Source organism: Myotis nattereri (genome assembly GCF_964212035.1).
Source record: "Myotis nattereri genome assembly, chromosome: 1".
Lineage (NCBI taxonomy): Eukaryota > Metazoa > Chordata > Mammalia > Chiroptera > Vespertilionidae > Myotis > Myotis nattereri.
In genome coordinates this window covers 95,472,828-95,495,215 of record NC_138075.1, presented here as the reverse complement: position 1 = coordinate 95,495,215, position 22,388 = coordinate 95,472,828, and the positions used below count along the sequence as shown (strand labels likewise).

The following is a 22,388-nucleotide window of genomic DNA, read 5'->3' as shown; positions in this document are numbered from 1 at the left end:
CCTCAGGTCCCTGCTGATTGCTCATTAAGGCTTGTTATGGGAACGTGGCCTCCACTGCGAGCGCAGCCATCTTGACCATTATGGTGTGGTGGTCAATTTGCATATTCTTTCTTTATTAGGTAAGATAGTATTCACAGTCTGGCCCACAGTCTGTTTATCTGGCTAAGGGACAGAAGTTGTTTCCAATTTTTGGAAAGTCACTATAAACATTTGTTTACAGGTTTTTGTGATTTTGATATGTAAATTGTCTTTTGTTGAATCTCTCTAACATCTTTGAAGCCCTCTCTTCAATGAAATGTTTTTATTTCAAGTGGAAAATTACTGAATAGAAGGCAGAAAATTAGGAATTCTAAATTTCAGTTCACTTTGCCACTGGCTTCCTAATGATTCTGGACAAGTGGCCATTCATTGTCAAATCTCTGGTGAAGTCCTCAGGGTCCTCCAGATGAGAGAGCCAAGAGTCCAGTAAAATTGGATGGGGTCTCACGACTGCACTTTCTCTGCTCTTATTTATAATCCAGGCCTCTCCTTTGCCCCTTGAGCCTGTTTTGCTCCTGCAGAGTTTGGCTCTTCTCTTGTCTCCATGATGGGATAGCCACTTTCTGGCTCTATCTCTGGCTTAACCCGACCTGGACATCGGCCTGCTCACCTCCATGACTCAGCTGCCTGAGCTCGTGGCCCACAAATTTCTGGCTCCTGTCTTGGCACTGTTGATGCTCACAGCTCATAGCATTTCTTCTAGGCACTTCGCCTCCAGGCTCCATCTCTGCTAAGCCCCTTCTCGCTTAATGAGGATTGTCAAATATAGTTGTTTACCTGGACCCACCCAGGGTCTGCTCACTTATGTACAGGATGATAAGAGAAATAGTGGGATTAAAGATAATATGTAAAATGATGGGGTTAAAGATGGTGTGTAAATATGGCAATGTTGACCTACAAGTGGGTTATGAAGTTGACTTAAGTGTTTGGCACTGGAAAAAGAGTTCATGTCCGTGGGAAGCAGGCATTTAGACAAGCCTTTTCGACAAATCTCCAGAGTTTGGCAAATGTGTTCATCTAAAAATAGACAGAGGCAGCCTGTCTTCCTTGGTTTTTATTGCAACATGCAAAATATTACTGAGAGGAAGGTTATGAGTTGAGGAAGAAATGTTTGAAAAAAAAAATGCATGATTTTATCCCCAAAAGTAATAATCCTAACAATCTGTCTGAAATGCTTCCAAATGAACTCTGATGAAAAACATTTATGCGTTGAAACATGGTATTATGTTGCAACATTCTAACTTACTCAGGGTTTATTTTTCTTTAAAAAAATAAGAGTGAAATATCAAACAATAAGTCTGCCTTAAGAAAAGAGTTTTTTATAGATTATTAGCATCCTGTGGCTGCAACAGTCATTTTTCCCTGTCCTACAGTCTGATGCTCACTTGTTGCTGTCCTTATCACTCTAAGGCAGTGGTTCTCAACCTTCTGGCCCTTTAAATACAGTTCCTCATGTTGTGACCCAACCATAAAATTATTTTCATTGCTACTTCATAACTATAATGTTGCTACTGTTATGAATCATAATGTAAACATCTGATATGCAGGATGGTCTTAGGCGACCCCTATGAAAGGGTCATTCAACCACCAAAGGGGTCGCGACCCACAGGTTGAGAACTGCTGCTCTAAGGCATTTCACTTTGCCTTTGTCGTGGCCATAATTACAATATGTGTGTTGTCCAATAAGTTGCTCAAAGTCCTGGAAAAAAAATGTGTTTCTTTAAGACCAGACCCATTTGAAAGTGGCTGTCTACTGGGGATGGTTGTACAAATGATACCAGAAAAGCCTGAGATCTCACAAGACACTCTCCCCACATCCAGACTGACAGATAAAATCCTATGGTTAAAACCTCATGGGACTTTATGAGTTTGCTAAGTGTTATGGACTGAATTGTCTACCCCAAAACTTTGTACACTGAAGTCCTAACCTCCCAGTACCTCAGAATGTGACTATTTAGATAAAGACTTAAAAGAAGTAATTCAGTTAAAATTAGGGTGGGCTCTGCTCTGATCTGACTGGTGTCCTCATGAGAAGAGGAGATGAGGACACAGACACACACAGAGAGAAGACCATGGGAAGACACAGGGAGAAAACAGTTATTTACAAGCCAAGGAGAGAGGCCTCAGAAGAAACCAACCCAGCCCACACCTTGATCTTGGATTTGTAGCCTCTAGAACTGTGAGGAAATAAGTTTGTTATTTGAGCCAGCCAGTGTGTGGTGCTTAATTATGGCAGCCTCAGTACACTAAGATAAAGGAGATCCTCAAATAATGTCATTTTGTTCGTCATTTCATTATAGCGTTGATGAGATGCCATAAGAACTTGACTCTTGTCTGTGCCAGTAGCCTGTGGTAAAACTGGTTCTGCTACTGTTCACTGCAGTTCCAAGAACTTATTGAAGACAATTACGTAAGGACACACTGAACAAATTTATAGAGTTTCAAGGGAGGTAGGAGAGGAAGGGAAGACATTTGTGCAGTGGTTCCCTATACTGGGCACCCTCATTCCGCAGCTCCTTGAATACCCACCATGAGCCAAGTCCTGTCCTGGCTGCAGTGAACAGACACATCCCTGCCCTCCAGGCACTTAGGCTATCAGTCAACTCTCTCAGGGACCTTGTTAAAAATGCAGGCCAACATTCACTGAGTCTGCTAATTCCCAGTGGGTACCACCCTCTTCCCCGGGTCACTTCTATCCTGATGAGAATAAGAATATTAGATCCTTCCTCACTGCACATTCGAGAAAAGGAAATAAACAGTGTAAGCTTCTGTAGCTGGTGTGGAGGATCCCTTGGGACAGAAAGGAGAGGAAACCAGGGATGAGAGGGCCTAAGCTTCACCTACTCTACAGTCTAGACTGAGGGCTGCTCTGTTGGTAGGGTTGGTAGTTTTTAGGAAAGCAGCTATTAATAATGTTTCACAGGAAAATGTCAGTAAGAAAATACAAAATTATGGTCACATAGAAAGAAGAGCACACATGAACAATGTTTGCAAATAGGAAGGCCTGAAGAGAATTCTGCTGCTGTCAGTTATTTTGAAAATCTCTCCTTCCTCATCTCCTAGGAAGATTTAGGCACAAACTACTCAAGTCATTGCCTTAAGGCACAGGCCTAGCTGTGGTGCAGAAAGCCTGGACTACAGCATTAGAAATTGTCTCCAGCCTCTCCCACACCCATTTGGTGGGCTGTATTAAGAAATAACAACATTGGACTGTACAGAGTGACTTAGAGTTTGCACATCACCGGTCTGATGACCTTCTTTTTATGGCTGGAGAAGCTAAGCTTCAGAGATGTGTGTAGTATGACCCAGGCTATAGAGCTGATAAATGATGGGTGAAGAAATGAGAATATGGACCCCCTGACTCCCAGTTGGGTGCTGTTTCTATCATGCTGGTACTGGTTCTCCTGGTCTAGCAGTTTGAATAGCAATTGGCATTTAATTGTCCAGTGAATACAGAGCTAGGGTCAAGGTTTTGCTTGTCAAGAATGAGTGCACCACCTTGAGTGGTGCCTCCCATGATCCAGGAGAGGATGTCCAAGTTTATTTTAAAAGGTATCATCTCTACTTACATTTGCTATCTTAGTTTGCACACAAATACAAGAGTTTACTAGGTTTATAGAGTTGAAAGATGGTGGCCAGGTAAAGAGAGAGGAGAGCAACAGTTTATAAGGTAAGGTGTGTGGCTGTGAAAAAAACTGATTAATTCATTCATTCATTTACTCTTACTCATTCAACAAATATTTAGTCGGTGCCTCAGTGTCGGCCACTGCTTTGGGCACTAGGGATCTCACAGTGAGCAAAACCAAAGCCAGTGCTTGCCATCCACTAATAAAATGTCCGGTTTAATGGGGGAAAACAGACATTTATCAAATGTATCATTTCAATCTGAGATTTTAGAGGAAGGACAACAGTCAGGGAAAGCTTCCGGAGGAAATGACATTTGACCTGAGTTCCTAAGTGGGAAGTGAACTCTGGGAAAACATCCAGGTTGTGCAAAAACGGCAGGGAAGCTTCAAGTGAATTACACTAAAATATGGCTTTTAAATTGTGTATTAATAAATTAAAATGACTTATAGAAAGAACATGCAGTGGGAAGTCAGAAATAATGTGGAGGCTTCAAAACAGGAGAAATTACTCCAACTCCTCCATATCCTCCCCTCCCCTGAGGCAAGGCAACCCGTTTTTATTAACTATATCTTTACAAGCAGGATCAAGTATAAATGATATCCCCCCATATTTACTGGTACCTTGAGTTTCAGAAAGGAGCCAACTTCTAGGAGTGAGTGTTTGAAAGGTAGTGAGTTCAAACTTAAACTGACTGACTTCCAGTTTCTGGTCCAGCCTGTATGAAGCTTGGAAATTGTCACTCTGTCCTAACAAGTAAAACGTTGAACAAACTGTGAAGTCAACAACTCTTAGATCCATAAGAGAAGTGAGGTTAACTGCTGCTCCCTACATTGAAGACACTGACAGGCAAATACAATCACACTTTGCAAAGCAGCAATCTCCATGGGAACCAGTGCTGGTGGGGATCTGGATGATAATTGGCGAATATTGCTACAGGCTCAATGTGGACAACTTTGAGCTAAAAACTACAGGGGGATTAAGTCACCAGGGGTGGGGGACATACTTTTGTGAGTTTATCTCCTAGATATCTACCAGGTTCTCACAGTGAATATCAGAAAAATTCCCTGGCAGGTAGAGCAGAAAAGGAACTATTTTGAAATATTCCAGAGCACTGTGTTCTTTTTAACAAGGTCTGCCCTCAGGAGAAACTATTCAAACAGACCTTGACTGACCTGGAGAAGGGAAATACCCAACTCCAGCCCATTCTAGCCATCCTGCCCCATTCAAGGCTTGGGCCAAGTTACTGAGAAGCACATGTGAAGTTCAGTCTGGAGGACAGGTTCACTGAAGACAGACCTAACCGAGGGCTCTAAAACACTTCCCCTCCCCCAAAACCTGCAACCACATCACCCAAGCCTATTTACAGCAGTTCCTTTCACCTAGTTTCTAGTGACTAGGTCCTAGTACATCACGCCTTGCTATAAAAAAAAATTACAAGACATACACATAAATAAACCGAGACACAGACCTTACAATCTTTACAAAAATAATTGGCTTATTGATGTAAATGTAAAACACAGAACCATAAAATTCCTAGAAGATAACATAGGTGAAAAAGCCATACCCTGGATTACCTTGGATATGGCAATGACTTTTTAGATACAACACCAAGGCATGGGCCATGAAAAAAATTATTCATAAGCTGGACTACATTAAAATATAAAATTTCTTTTCTGTGAAAGACAGTGTCAAGAGAATGAGAAGACAAGCCACAGACCAGGAGAAAGTATTTGCAAAAAAATACATCTAACAAAGGATGTTATCCAAAATATAAGAACTCTTAAAGTTCAAGAATGAGAAAACAACCCCATTAAAAATGGGCCATAGATCTTAACAGACACATCACCAAAGAATATCTACAGATGTTAAATAAGCACATGGAAAGAAGCTCCACATTATAAGTCATCAGGGAAATGCAATTTAAAACAATGAGATGACACCTCACCCTATTAGGGTGGCTCCAAATCCAATACACTGACCACACCAAATGCTGATGAGCATGCGAAGCAACAGAACTCTTATTCACTGCTTGTGGGAATGCAAGTGGTACAGCCACTTTGGAAGACAGTTTGATGTTTTCTTACAAAGGAAATGTGATCTTTCCATAAAACCCAGAAATCTCACTCCTTAGTAATAACCCAAAGGAGTTGAAAATGTATGTTAACACCAGCTTTATTCAAAATGGCCAAAACTTGAAAACAACCACAATGTCCTTCAGTAGGTGAATGGATCAATAAACTGTGGTATATCCAGACAATGGAATGTTATTCAGCACTAAAAACAAGAGAGCTATCAGGCCATGAAAAAAAAAATGGAGGAACTTTAAATGCATATTTCTAAATAACCTGCAGATCTACCATTTACCAACACACCGCTGAATACAAAGGTATGTTTCAAGTTTGAAGGCATAGAAAGTGAGGTCTTTCGAGAAGTGTGCAGAATGGCCCCAAACTGTCTCCCTGAAGGATGGGAGGCTGGTTAGTTATCCACCAGAGCTCATCCTCAGCAGGAGTTGAAGGTGGTCCTGAGGCTGTTTATCCCCAAACACCTTCACCATGCACTGGCATTACTGTTGCACTCACCTGGTTCAGTGCACTATTCTCACCTTGGGTACTATAGCAGCTTCTAATCTCAAGTTTCTTTTTCATACGACTCATTATGTTCATTGCTAAAGACAGAAGTTCTTTTATGTGTCATTTTGAAATATAAAAACATATTTTCTTTTCCGTGATTTTTCTAACAAAGTAATAATTATTTCACCCGCTATTCAATGTCCTTTATTACCTATCCCAAATCTAACTTTCGTTAACTCTCTTCATTTGTGCTCCCATCAATTTGGGCCAGATCACTTCCAAAGTTGCCTTTTCTTATCTCTGAGTCTTTGCTCATGCTGTTATCTTCTTTTGGAACGCCTTCTCCATATCACCACTGAAACTTTCTTTGAACATTTTAGCTGAAAGGATGTTTTTCTTTCTCAGTTATTCCTTACTTTTTAACCTTAAGAAAGAGGGGCAGGGGAGGGAAAATATAAACCAAAGAAGTTATATGCAAAACCCACGGACACTGATAATAGTAGGGTGAAGGCCTGGGTATGGGAGTGGGGAGGAAGGAGGTCAATGTGGAGAAAAGGAGACATCTGTAATACTTTTTTAAAAAATCTTTATTGTTGAAAGTATTACATATGTCCCCTCTCTCCTGCATTGACCTCTTGCAGCCTGCCCCAGCAGCCCACCTCAGGCCATTCCCATCCTATTGTCTGTGTCCATGAATTATGCATATATGCATACAAGTTCATTGGTTGATCTCTTTCCACCCACCCACACACTGAGGACATATTCCTAGAAATGGGATAACTGGGTCAAATGGGAGTTCCATTCTTTTTTTTTTTTTTTTTGAAGAAACCCCGTAGTGTTTTCCACAGAGGCTGAACCAGTTTGCATTCCCACCAGCAGTGTACAAGGGTTTCCTTTTCTCTACATCCTCACCAACACTTATTGGATCCAGCAATACATTAAAAAGATCATACACCACGACGAAGTGAAATTTATTCCAGGGATGCAAGGCTGGTAAATATCCAAAAACCAGTAAATGTGATACAGCACATTAACAGATTGCAAGACAAAAATAACAAAATCATATCAATAGATGAAGAAAAAGCATTCAACAAAATCAAACACCTTTTTTTGATAAAAAAAAAAAAAAAAAAAAAACTCTCAGCAAAGTGGGAACAGAGGGGTCATAACTCAACATAATAAAAACCTTATATGACAAATCTATAGCCAACATCATACTAAATGGGCAAAAACTAAAACCATTTCCAAGAACAGGAACATGACAGGGATGCCCACTTTCACCACGCCTGTTTGACATAGTACTGGAAGTGCTAGCCATAGCAATCAGGCAAGAAGAAATAAAAGGCATCCAAATTGGAAAGGAGGAAGTGAAACTGTCATTATTCGCAGACAACATGATATTTTACATAGAAAACCCTAAAGACTCCATTAAAAAAAAAACTACTAGATTTAATAAATGAATTCAGCAATGTAGCAGGATACAAAATTAATACCCAGACATTTATGCCATTTTTATACACCAATAATGAACTCTCAGGGAGAGGAACCTAAGAAACAATACCATTTACCATTGCAACAAGAACATTAAAGTACTTAGAAATAAATTTAACCAAGGAGGTAAAAGACCTGTACTTGGAAAACTACAGAACATTGAAAGAAGAGATAAAGGAATATATTCACAAGTAGAAGAATATACCATGTTCATGTATTGATAGAATCAACGTTATTGAAAAGTCCATACTACCCAAAGTAATCTATAGATTTGATGCAATCCCTATTAAGATACCAATGGCAGAGAAAACCAAGATGGCGGCATAGGTAAACACCGGAGTTAGGTGCCTCGAACAACCACTTCACAAATACAACTAAAAGACGGAATGGACATTGCCCAGAACCACAGGAAGACTGGCTGAGGGGAAATTCTTCAACTAGAAGGAAAGAGAACAGCATATGAGACTCAGAGGAGGCGCAGTGCGGAAAATACAAAGGTGCAGAGGTACGCGGAGCGGGCTGGTAGCTGAGAGCGTGGTTGTCATTTTCAATCTGGAGGGAGTCTCAGATTCTGAGCTCCAGTTCTGGGCGACTCTCTAGGGACCCAGACTCAAATGGGAGAAGCGGGACTGTCTGGCAGTGGTCAGAACGCGAGGGCAGCTTTCTCTCCGAGGTTTGCAGCGGTTGCTGGGACTCTGAGAGGCAGAGCCTCTGGGGATGGGACTGAGAGCAGCCATAACTGCTCCCTCCACCCGCCCTGTTGATCCCCTGTGACCCACCCCGCCCAAGCCAGAACCATTTGCCAGATAGCCTCAGGCAAAGGCTAGATTAGCACCTCCCTAGAGGACAGAAGTTTTCCCACTTCAGACACAGCTGATTCTCACAGCCAGTTGGCCTGGAGGTCAAATCCCCCTAGTATTAACTACAACAAGACTGCACACAAAGGCCACTAGGAGGTGCACCAAGAAAGCATAAAAAATGCGGAGACAAAGAAACAGGACAAAACTGTCAATGGAGGATATTGAGATCAGAACCACACTTTTAAGGTATCTCAAGAACTGTCTAGAAGCCGCGGATAAAGTTATTGAGATCCTCAAGAAATCTAATGAGACTCTCGATGTTGTGATAAAGAACCAACTAGAAATTAAGCATACACTGACTGAAATAAAGAATATTATACAGACTCCCAACAGCAGACCAGAGGAGCGCAAGAATCAAGGCAAAGATTTGAAATGCGAAGAAGCAAAAAACACCCAACCAGAAAAGCAAAATGAAAAAAGAATCTGAAAATACGAAGATAGTGTAAGGAGCCTCTGGGAGAGCTTCAAGCGTACCAAAATCAGAATTATAGCGATGCCAGAAGATGAGAGAGAGCAAGATATTGAAAACCTATTTGAAGAAATAATGACAGAAAACTTCCCCTACCTGGTGAAAGAAATAGACTTCCAAGTATAGGAAGTGCGGAGAACCCCAAACAAAAGGAATCCAAAGAGGACCACACCAAGACACATCATAATTAAAATGCCAAGAGCAAAAGACAAAGAGAGAATCTTAAAAGCAGCAAGAGAAAGAAACTCAGTTACCTACAAGGGAATACCCATACGACTGTCAGCTGATTTCTCAACAGAAACTTTGCAGGCCAGAAGGGAGTGGCAAGAAATATTCAAACTGATGAATGCCAAGAACCTACAACCAAGATTACTTTATCCAGCAAAGCTATCATTCAGAATTGAAGGCCAGATAAAGAGCTTCAGATAAGGAAAAACTAAAGGAGTTCATCACCACCAAACCAGTATTATATGAAATGCTGAAAGGTATCCTTTAAGAAGAGGAAGAAGAAGAAAAAGGTAAAGATACTAATTATGAACAACAAATATGCATCTATCAACAAGTGAATCTAAGAATCAAGTGAATAAATAATCTGATGAACAGAATGAACTGGGGATTGTAATAGAATCAGGGACATAGAAAGGGAATGGACTGACTATTCTTGGGGGGGAAAGGGGTGTGGGAGATGCGGGAAGAGACTGGACAAAAATTGTGCACCTAGGGATGAGGACAGTGGGGGGCAGGGGTAAGGGCAGAGGGTGGGGTGAGAACTGGGTGGAGGGGAGCTATGGGGGGAAAAAAGAGGAACAAATGTAATAATCTGAACAATAAAGATTTACTAAAAATAAAAATAAATAAATAAATAAATAAACAACAACAACAAAAAAAGATACCAATGTCATATTTAACAGATCTAGAACAATACTCCAAAAATTTATACAGAACCAAAAAAGACCCTGAATAGCTGCAGCAATCTTGAGAAATAAGAATAAAGTTGGAGCAATCACAATACAAGATATCAAGTTATACTACAAAGCCACTTGTAATCATAACAGCCTGATACTTGCACAAGAACAGGCATATAAAACAATGGAACAGCACAGAGAACTCAGAAATCGACACAAGCCATTATGCACAATTAATATTTGACAAGGGAGGCAAGAGCATACATGGAGTCAACACAGTCTCTTCAATAAGTGGTGTTGGGTAAATTGGGCAGATACATGCAAAAAAAATGAAACTAGACCACTAACTTACACCATACACAAAAATAAACTCAAAATAAACTTAAATGTAAGACGTGAAACCATAAAACTCTTAGAAGAAACCATAGGCAGCAAAATCTCAGACATCTCTCTTAGCAATATTTTTTAGTGATACTTCTCCCAGCACAATGGAAACTAAGGAGAAAATAAATAAAATAAAAAGCTTCTGCACAGCAAAAGAAACCATCAACAAAATAACAGGAGAGCCTACTACATGGGAGAACATATTTGCCAATGATACATCTGATAAGGGGTTAATCTCCAAAATTTATAGGGAACTCATACAACTTAACAAAAGGAAGATTAAAAATCCAATTGAAAATGGCCAAAGCACCTAAATAGACACTTCTCCAAAGTGGACATACAGAAGTCCAAAAAGCATATGAAAAGAAAAGCTAAAAGTCACTAATCATCTGAGAGATGCAAATCAAAATGACAATGAGGTGCCATCTCACACCTGTCAGAATGTAAAACTTTTAACAATAAAGATAAATTTTCAAAAACTCTTCTCTTACACGGTCTTGTATTACAGCTAACTATTGGATGCTTAATTTCCATGATTGCACTGTTTCTTAAAGGCATGGATTATGTTAAATTGCATCAATATGTCATTTATAACTAATATTTAATGATTGTTACTAGTTGTTATTCATGGTGCAACTGCTTTACACATATTTTTAAAATATTTTTATTGATTTCAGAGAAGAAGGGAGAGGAAGGGAGAGGTAGAAACATCAATGATGAGAGAAAATCATTGATTGGCTGCCTCCAGCACACCCCACATTGGGGATTGAGCACGCAACCAGGGCATATGGCCTGACTGGGAAACAAACCGTGACCTCGCGGGTTGACGCTCAGTCATTGAGTCACACTGGCCAGCCATGCTTTGCACATATCAAACATCCACAACACCCATTGAAAAGGGAGAATATTATTAGGCACTATATACCAATTTCGCCAGAGGACTGAGGCCTAAGGAGGCCGAGTGAAGTTACATGGTCAGCCATTGTCACAGCTAGAACTTGAACTCAGGCACAGGAAGCAGGATCTTTGTTTAATTCAGTGCTATATCTTCAAACCTTAGAAAAGTGCCAGGCACATGAGAGGCATTTGAATAAGTTAGTAAATTGTGTTTCCAACACACAATCTGTTCAACATTATATAATCAGTAAATATTCTACTATCATCATCATCTTTAAAAATGAAGAATGTTAGTGGCTGTTCTCAACATTAGCTAAATAGTATTAAAGTTGACTTAATACCTGTTACTGACAGCTAAAATGTAAAATTAATGACTTACAAAATATATATTGAATATTTAAAATGTAATTTATTGATTTATAGCAATATTGATGGCTTGAAATATAGCCATAATATAAGGAATCATGGTAATCTGTAGAATTCAGTGCATGACAAGTTTTATCTTCACACCTTATCAGGCATGAGAACTCCCAGTATCAAGATCTTGATTTCTAGATGCCATTCTTTTAAAAAAGGAACTAGAGGTCTTTAAAGAATGGTTGATTCCAACACTGGGCAGGGAAAATACAAGAAGAGCCCAAAGTATCCTGTCATGTAAGAAAGTAAGGAAATGCTCATGAGAGGATGGAAATGCTAAAAGAACATAGAAACCAAATGGAAGGAATTCCCACTGGCCAGATATAGGACAATGTATGCAACAACAACTAATATAGTAATGGATTATATATAGCTCATAAAATAAATATCCATAGCTCCATACAGATATAACAAATTGAATAAATAAATAGATGGACAGGAGAGACATATTTTTCTTACATTACAAATGCAATTAATAAATGTAGAAGGAATAATGGAAATAGAATATGGCAATTAGGCAGTAATAATTGTTGCAGGGAAGAATCATCAGTGGATGCTAAGATTGGTGTACAAAGGTATAATGAGAAAAAATAGGAAGTTTGCATAGTCTCATAGTATCTTTCTAAAGATACTTATTACAAAGGGGACAATAGTAATGTTACAGTAGGAAACCTGGATGATATCAAAGTGCAAAAGGACAGTAGACATCATGTACTTCCAGCTATTGATGCACTGAGAAGGGCATAGCATCAGTTGTGTGTTTTTCTTGCCAAAAATACATAACCCCAATATAATCATGAACAAATATCAGACAAATCTAAATTCAGGGCCATGCTTCAAATGTCTAGCCATACTTTTCAAAAGCTTCAAAGTCATGACAGCAAGGAAAGATCAAGGGACTGTCACAGATTGGAGGAGATTAAGGGCACATGACAACCAAATGCAGTGTGAGATCCTAGACTGGATTCTGGACTAGAAAAAGAACACAAGTGAGAGAGATGGTGAAATTCTATTAGCATTTCTTTTTTTAAAATATATTTTATTGATTTTTTACAGGGAGGAAGGGAGAGGGATAGAGAGTTAGAAACATCAATGAGAGAGAAACATCGATCAGCTGCCTCCCATACACCCCTTACTGGGGATATGCCTGCAACCAAGGTACATGCCCTTGACTGGAATCGAACCTGGGACCCCTCAGTCCTCAGGCCGACACTCTATCCACTGAGCCAAACCAGTTAGGGCTTAGCATTTCTAATAGGTTTATACATTAGCTAATAACTAATATACTCTGGTTATCTACACTAATAAAAGACAAACATGCAAATTGACCATACCTTCGCTACACCTTAAACCACACCCACCAGCCAATCAGAGCGACTATATGCAAAATAACCCAACCAAGATGGCAACTGGCAGCCACGGAGCTAGAGCATGCAGGAGGCTTGGTTGCCCCAATGATGGAGGAAGCCATGCTTCCCAGCTCTGAGCTCCACTCAAAGCAACAAAGTTTCAATTATAAAAGATAAATAAACCCCAGATACCTGCTTTCAGCTGGCAGTGGCCACAGAGCTGGAGCCAGCAGGAGGCTTCCCTCCCGCCCGCCCTGGCCGGCTCTGAGCTCCTATTAAGGCTACAAAGTTTCAATTATAGAAGGTAAATAAATCTCAGAATTAAAAAAAAAGAAAACAAGGAGAGGCTGGGAGCTCCCATTGCCCGGGGGGGGGGGGGGGGGGGGTTGGCCAGCTTGAAAACGGACCTCAGCCCCTCACCCAGACTGGCCAGGCACCCCAGTGGGGACCCCCCACCCTAAAGGGGGTGTGGCCAGCCTGAAAACAGCCATCAGCCCCTCACCCAGGCTAGTCAAACCTCCATGGAGTGAGAGTCCCCACTGGGGGGGGCTTGACCAGCCTGCAAACAAACATCAGCCCTCACCCAGGCTGGCCAGGCACCCCAGTGGGGACCCCCACCTTCAAGGGGGTGTGACCAGCTGCAAACAGCCATCAGCCCCTCACCCAGGCTGGCCAGGCACCCCAGCAGGACCCCCACCCTGATCCGGGACACCCTTCAGGACAAACCAGCCAGCCCCCACCCATGCACCAGGCCTCGATCCTATATAATAAAAGGGTAATATGCAAACTGACCCTACAGCAGAATGACTGTGAATGACTGGTCACTATGACACACACTGACCACCAGGGGGCAGACGCTCAATGCAAGAGCTTCCCCCTGGTGGTCAGTGGGCTCCCACAGGGAGAGCTCTGCTCAGCCACAAGCCAGGCTAACAGCTGCCAGTACAGCAGTGGTGGTGGGAGCCTCTCCTGGCCTCCTCAGCAGCACTAGGGATGTCCGACTGCAGCTTAGGCCTGCTTCCTGCTGGCAAGTGGACATCCCCCGAGGGCTGCCAGGATGCCAGAGGGATGTCTGGCTGCCAGCTTGGGCCTGATCCCCCAGGGAGCAGGTCTAAGCCAGCATTTGGACATCCTCTGAGTGTGCAAGAGTGCATAGGCCGGGCTGAGGGACCCCCCTGAGTGCACAAATTTTTGTGCACTGGGCCTCTAGTCCTATATAATAAAAGGCTAATATGCAAATTGACTGAAAGGCAGAACGACCAATCTCTATGATGCGCACTGACCACCAGGGGGAAGACGCTCAACGCAGGAGCTGCCCCCTGGTCAGTGCAGAAGCCGAGCTCATAGCTGGTGAGCACAGCAGCAGTGACAGGAGCCTCTCCCACCTCTGAGACAACTCTGGGATGTCCGACTGATAGCTTAGGCCCACTGTCAGTTAGACATCCCCCAAGGGCTCCTGGACTGCGAGAAGGCACAGGCCGGGCTGAGGGAAACCCTCTCACCTACCCCCAAGTGCACAAATTTCATGCACTGGGCCTCTAGTATATGTTAATATTAGGGGAAGCTGGCAGGAGGGTTTATGGGACTCTACTATTTTTGCAATTTTTCTGTCAGTCTAAAATTATTTTCTAGAAAAAGTTAAGAAAAAAGGTCTTATATGTTTTATTAAATCCCCCACCAAGATAGAGCCTTAATAATTTATGCAATAATACAGAGAAATCTGAGGAGACAGTAAGTTCCGATCTTGGTATAGAGAATCTAAGTTTGAGTTTTAAAAAACCCTTGGAGAAGTGTCCCCTACATCCATGTCACTCTGAGGTGGAAAAAGTAAGGCCAGAGAGATTGTCTTGGGCAAACTGGATCTAGAACCTGATTTTCATCTCTCCATTCATTTTTACTTCTCTTTTTTTCTTTTTAATATATATTTTTTATTGATTAAGATATTACATATGTGTCCTTATCCCCACGTTACCCCCCCCCCCCCATGCCCTCACACCCCCGTTGTCCGTGTCCATTGGTTAGGTCTATATGCTTGCATATAAGTCCTTTGGTTGATCTTTCCCCCTTACCCCCACCCTCCCCTACCTTCCCTCCAAGGCCCGACAGTCCAATCAGTGCCTCTCCATCTCTGGATCAGTCCTTGTTCATCAGTTTATGTTGTTCATTATATTCCACAAATGAGTGAGATCATGTGGTATTTATCCGCTCTCCAGTTCCATCCATGCTGTGGCAAATGGTAAGAGTTCCTTTTTCTTCTTCCTCTTCTTAAAGAATACCTTTCAGCATTTCATAAAATGCTGGTTTGGTGGTGATGAACTCCTTTAGCTTTTTCTTATCCATGAAGCTCTTTATCTGACCTATTCTGAATGATAGCTTTGCTGGATAAAGTAATCTTGGTTGCAGGTTCTTGCTATTCATCTCTTTGAATATTTCTTGCCACTCCCTTCTGGCCTGCATGGTTTCTGTTGAGAAATCAGCTGACTGTCGTATGGGTACTCCCTTGTAGGTAACTGACTGTCTTTCTCTTGCTGCTTTTAAGATTCTCTCTTTGTCTTTTGCTCTTGGCATTTTAATTATGATGTGTCTTGGTGTGGTCCTCTTTGGATTCCTTTTGTTTGGGGTTCTCTGCACTTCCTGGACTTGTAAGTCTATTTCTTTCACCAGGTAGGGGAAGTTTTCTGTCATTATTTCTTCAAATAGGTTTTCAATATCTTGCCCTCTCTCTTCTTCTGGTACCCCTATAATTCTGATGTTGGTACGCTTGAAGTTGTCCCAGAGGTTCCTTACACTATCTTCATATTTTTGGAATCTCTTTTCTTTTTTCTTTTTCAGTTGGGTATTTTTTGTTTCTTTGTATTTCAAATCTTTGACTTGATTCTTGGGATCTTCTTGTCTGCTGTTGGATCTCTGTAAATTATTCTTTATTTCAGTCAGTGTATGCTTAATTTCTAGCTGGTCCTTTTTCATGTCCTCCAGGGTCTCACTATACTTATTGAGGGACTCACTAAATTTATCGGCGGTTTCCATAAAATTCTTGAAAAACCTTATAAACGTGGCCTTGAACTCTATATCCAGTCATTTTCTTTCCTCCATTTCTGCCATTTGTGACCTGTTTGTTTGTCTCCGCATTTTTTATGCTTCCGTGGTGGTAGAGTGGTTTTGTGTGCTAGGTGTCCTGTAGGGCCCAGTGGCTCAGCCTCCCCAGTTACCTGAGGTGGACACTCTTGGTGCACCCCCTTGTGGGCTTTGTGCACAGTCTAGTTGTAGTTATGCCTTGATTGTTGTAGGATCACTGGGAGGAATTGACCTCCAGGCCAATTGGCAGTGAGAATCAGCTGTGTCTGCAGTGGGAGAACTTCTGTGCTGAAGACGCCCTTCTGGGGCAAGACTTGCTTCAGTGAGGCTTTGGTGCTCACTGAGTCTGCCCCCTGAGTGTGTCCCTTATGGATCTGAGGAGTTGTAATCCGGATGGCCCCCCTCTGACCACTGGGTACACTGGCTCTTGGATCTAAGGAGGTGCTAATTTAGCCTCTTCCTGAGGTTACCCGGCAGGAGCTACGAAGAGAACTGCAGATTCCCCTTCCTTTTTTGGAGTTTGGAGGTGCCCTGATGAGGCCCAGCTGTGAAGCAATGCAAGCTGCTGTGGGACCTTGGGCCTTCTCTTGGAAGTTCTGGCTCTGTCTGGCCCAGCTGCAAACTGTTAGGTTATTTTCAGGTTGCAAAGGGCCGGGTATTCAAAATCAAAAGCCTCTGCCACAGCCTGGGTGGGGTGGGGTCTCAGGGAATCAAAGGGCGGAGCAAGCAGCTATGGCTGATCCTCAGCCCTGACCTAAGGGGCCACGCTTCTCAGTGTCCCGGTAATGTAATTGCTGCAAGCACCTCTGAGGGAAAGCCGCCTTCAAGTTCAGAGTTCTTCCTGCTGCCAGACAGTCCAGTTTCTCCCCGTATGAGTCCTGGGTACCCAGAGACTTCCCAGAACCAGAGTTCAGAGTAGTCGGGAGCTTGTGACTCCCTTCCGATTCCAAAAGACAGCCGCGTCCTCAGGTACCAGCCCCTTCCCATGCGCGCGAGCCCCCGTACCTCTGCACTTTACTTCCGCAGCTCCTCTGGCTCTCAGTGTGCTTTTCTTTCCTTCTAGTTGTAGAATTTCCACTCAGCCAGCCTTCCTGTAGTTCTGGATGATGTCCATTTTGTCTTTTTGTTGTATTTTTGAAGTTGTTGTGGGAGGCAGTAATTTCCCAGTGTTTACCTATGCCGCCATCTTAGTTTCTCCTTTACTTCTCTTTATGACACTGCTGGACTCAAGTCCAAAAACTCCTTCAGTTGACTTAATTTATTCAATTTAATCTAAACTTATAAAGTCTTTTTACAAGAAATGTATGTTCTAATTTCTAATGTGTTTATAATGAAATTATGAAAATCTTGCTCAAAAGGAACGTGTTTTGCTTTTCATAAAAAATTTGGTAGCAGTTTGAGAAGCTAAAATAAACTTGACTATAAGATTTAAACTTAGTTCAACTAAACTTCACATCAATTTGATGAACTCAAAGTTTGATTATAATGTATTGTTCTCTTGGTTAAAGCCACCCTTTTATTTCTTCTCATGTGCAGCTTCTCTCTAGCTGGACTGTTTGCTTACACACACACACACACACACACACACACACACACGCACACACCTCATTAAAACATAAAATGGATCATTTTATTACATTTTGCATAATTGAAATGGCTTCATGATATCACCATGGTCTATTAGAGGCTTGAACAAGACAATGATAATCTTGGCATTCAGCCCATGTTTTTCTCCGCTTTTTATTGCCTGTATGATTTCTGTTCCTCAACAAGACCAGCAATTCCCTCCTCCACCCCCGCAATGTCTGGACTGTGCATTTAGCAGATGACCTTGTTATGCAATCATGTTTAACAGGATTAGACTAGATCATTGCATTTTAGGGATTCCTATCACAGCTGTTTCTTCTCTGAAATCCTTTCACTCAATTAATGTGTACAAGATACTCCTCTGGTCAACCATAGTTTTCCAATGAGCACCAGTGTAGAAACCTGAACACATCTATTTTTTTTGTAGGAAAAATAATTTTGGTACCAGAAATGAAAATATTTATGATTCTTATTTATGTATGCATATCGATGACAATATTTATTGTTTAGAAGTCTAAAAAAAAAACTGAGTGGTTAAGCAAAATTATTCCAAATATTATTTCTACAATAGAATCTCTATATTTCTAAAACTAAATCTCTCATGTCTTTCCATTATACTATACTCTTCTCAGGACACCAGATCAAAATTCCAGAGTCATCTTTTAACATCCCCTCTTCTTCCCACCCCACCTCCTCTATTTTCCGTCCCAGCCAGTCATTACCAAGTCTTGTCTATTTTCCACTTACACTATTTTGTCAGTTCCTTCCTTTCAACTGCTGTTGTTATTTTCTTAATTTGGGCCTAATTTATGAGAAATTAAAATACCCCTTGCCCTAACCGGTTTGGCTCAGTGGATAGAGCATCAGCCTGCGGACTCAAGGGTCCCAGGTTCGATTCCAGTCAAGGGCATGTACCTTGGATGAGGGCACATCCCCAGTAGGGAGTGTGCAGGAGGCAGCTGATCAATGTTTCTCTTCCATCGATGTTTCTAACTCTCTATCGCTCTGCCTTCCTCTCTGTAAAAAAATCAATAAAATAAATATTTTTAAAAAAATACCCCTAAATGGCTAAGGGAGAGGAAAGAGCATTTTTCATTCCTGGTACCCAGTAAATCACAGTAGTGAGATATGGGAGAAGTCCCTTATGCTTCATCTCCCACTTAGAATGGGTGAGTGGTGGAATCATTTCATAGCTGGGCAGCAACCTCATGATATTAGGGGAATGCTCTAGTGAGGGTCCAGCCACAGGAATATTATGAGTGGTTTTCAGCCAGTAGGGTCTCTATAGCTATGTTCTTACTCTCATAGTCTTATGGGTCTGGGGCAGGAAAAGTAAATATCATACTATAAAGTAAACCTGGGGACTATGCAAATTGAATAAGCAAAATAAAATCATATAAATGAGTGTGCTTAAGAAAAAGAATACCTCCAAAATATAGTGTTTTAAAATTTGTTTGAAGAGTCACCATTTATTAAACTATTAGAGGCCCAGTGCATGAATTCGTGCACCTTGAAAGGAACTGGGTGCCACGAGGTTGCAGTGGGCACAGGGGTGGGTCTTGGCCCATCCTCCATGCCCCTGCCTGGCCCCTCCCACCATGGCCCCCAGTCCCCTGTCTGCTACCGGCCCTGCTCCTGTTGCTGCCATTCCCACATGTTAATGGTGTGGAGCTATTGGCACTGGCACCAGCAGCGGGTGCAAGCGGGGCCAGCACCATCAAGGGTGCCAGCAGTGGCTGCTGCCCCATTCACCCCTCAGAATCAGGGGGAGGTGGAAAAGCCCTGAGGGGCGATCAGGGCCGGCAGCCACCGCTCACACCCACTGACAGAGCCAAGCAATCGGGACTGGGAGCCAGCAGCAGGTGTGAGCAGGGCCTTTGCCAGCAGCTGGTGCGAGTGGCAGCTGCCAGCCCCAATTGCCCCTCAGGAGCAGGGGGAGGTGGAGAAGCCCTGAGGGGTGATTGGGGCCAGCAGCCACTGCTCGCACCCGCTGAAGGCACTTAGTGATCGGGGCCGGCGCTGGGTGCCAGCAGTGGATGCAAGCTGAGCGAGCGCCCGGCGGGACTGCAGAGTGCGGGAACAAGAATTTTCAACAACCACCAGAGGCTTGCCCCAATGACAGCGACCGCCATGGTCTGGCGTCCCTGCTCACCTGCTCCACCATCCCACTGCGGCCAACGCCCGACATGTTCCATGCGCACCCCCTGGTGGTCAGCACACGTCATAGTGACCAGTTGTTCCGTTGTTCAGTCTATTTGCATATTAGGGTTTTATATATATAGATGTTCTATATAATCTCATTTTAACATACTGACATCATTTCATTATATAAAAATTAAATTTCCTCTTTATACCAACATATTATTAGCTTATTTTACAGACTAAGAAATTGAATTTCAGAGAGGTTAAAAAATTGTCTCACTTGTACACAGCTAGAAAACAGTGGAGTCAAGTTTTAAATCTATGTCATCCATCTCCAGCATCCTAGAATGCATGTTTTCAAAATCTTAGGCAGCCTAACATACCTGTAAAGTTAAGCAGCTTTGATTCTGTTCATGTTCATCAGATTGATACTCTTTTCTATTGTAAGCAATTTCACAACATTTTTTTTATTTTATTTATTTTATTATTAGTTAAGGTATTACAAATGTGTCCACATCCCCCCCCCCATTAACCCCCAACCTCCCCCCCACACACAAACTCATGCTCCCATCCCCCTGTTGTCCATGTCCATTGGTTTGGCTTATATACATGTATACAAGTCCTTCAGTTGATCTCTTCCCCTTACCCCCGCCCTCCCCTACTTTCCTTCTGGGGATTGATAGCCTGATCGCTGTTTCTCAGTCTTTGGGTCTGTCCCTTTTCATCAGTCTATGTTGTTCTCTATAATCCACAAATGAGTGAGATCATGTGGTATTTATCTTTCTCTGACTGGCTTATTTCACTTAGCATAATGCTCTCCAGTTCCATCCATGCTGTTGCAAATGGCAAGAGTTCCTTTTTTTTTTTTTTTTTTACCGCAGCATAGTATTCCATTGTGTAGATGTACCACAGTTTTCTAATCCACTCATCTGCTGATGGGCACTTAGGCTGTTTCCAAATCTTAGCTATGGTGAATTGTGCTGCTATGAACATAGGGGTGCATATATCCTTTCCATTTCACAACATTTTATAAAAAAAAAACCTTCTATACCTAGAAAGTGCAAGCACACAATCCAGTGAAGTAGGTATTACTTGCCCCATAAAACCAGAAAAGAAAATAGAAGCTCCAAGAAATCAAATAACTTGTCCACTGCCACAGCTCATCAGTGAGGACTGGGGAGCCGGATCCAGGCAGTCTGACGTCCCTTCCCTTGCTAAATGAGATTAAGTCCGAATCTAGACGTGACTGCAAGATTAAGGTTTTCCGCCTTTGTGGAAATGGAGGCTTGAGAGCTAAATAGAATTCATTGATACAAAAATGAGGGAAGTGACATGTCTGATTCCTGAGTTATGCCTGCAAAATTCAAATCTGCTCTGCTAGTTAACAGAATCTAGTTGCCTGCCTATTAGCCAGTTTTCCTCTTGATAGGGCCCCAGGGACTTGGTGTCAACATAAAAAGGCTTTCTTGAGTGACATTCTGTTTGTGAGAAGATGAGTAGCAGGGAAAATGGTATGGGATCATAAATCATAAGACACCTATATTCCCCTTTAGGAGGCAGAATCGGGACCAGAACCAGTCTACTAATTAAGAGGAACTCTGAACACCTCAAGACTATCTTGAGGGATAAAAATTCAACTTAGTGGCCTTTGGCCCTGCCTTAGTGAAGACCATTTACTTGACAGAGGGCAATACACAGCATTTACATCATCAGTCACTATAAATTGAATCAGCCTCAGTAGATAAAGGTGTTATCTAGCAAATGGCCCCAAATGACGTTTTTATAATTGTTAAAATGGGATGAAAAGGACATAATTAATAAATAGCTTCTCTGTTCCCTGTGCTACTCCTTTCTCTCCCCCCTTCACTGCAGGAAATATTCCTTCAGAGAAAAGTTGTTTCCTATTTCTCTCCTCCCCGGAACTTTTTTAAGAAGACTTCAAAGGAGGTCTGTGGACTGGCTCTTTAATGGACACTGCTTTTATTTCCTTTACCTGGTGTAAGGCACTGCTTAGTGAATAGCAATAACTTTCTAAAATCACTGTTTGTCTAAAATTGCAACCCAGGAGTTGAATTTCATTAATCACTATGACATATTTTGGGAAGAAATTACATAGAGGATCTAAATTTTGGATCATTTAAAATAGAACATATTACATGTCAGACCCTCCCCCCAAATAACAAAAACCATCATTGATTAGACTAGTATAGTATGACCTACAACAATAAATCTAACAAGATGCTCTTAAAATTGCTGTAGGAAGGATGCATTCATATACAAGTTTGTATAAAAGGTAATACTAATCCATGTTGAGCCCACTATAATGTCTATGCTAGTGCCATGAAATATTTCTGGCGAGTTTATAAGAACATGTTGCAGGATCCTTTTTGCCTGATCCCAGAGGGGAAGAGAAAGCCGAGTCAGTGATTGAAACGCTGCCCCAAATCAGGAAAAGCTCTACTACATATGGAAAATACTCAATTAGGGGAGGGGCAGTGGAAAGAGACGAGGCTTTAATAAATAGTTGAAGCTGTCAGTTAACTATTAATGACTTATAAGTATTTACTGAGACC

At 41.9% G+C, this 22,388-nt stretch overlaps 1 protein-coding gene across 1 annotated transcript in view; it reads right to left on the bottom strand.

Annotated features, from left to right (window-relative positions):
• Nucleotides 1–22,388, bottom strand: part of ITGA8 (integrin subunit alpha 8) — a 206,155-nt gene that overhangs the window by 89,445 nt on the left and 94,322 nt on the right. The gene's annotated exons all lie outside the window — the stretch shown is intronic.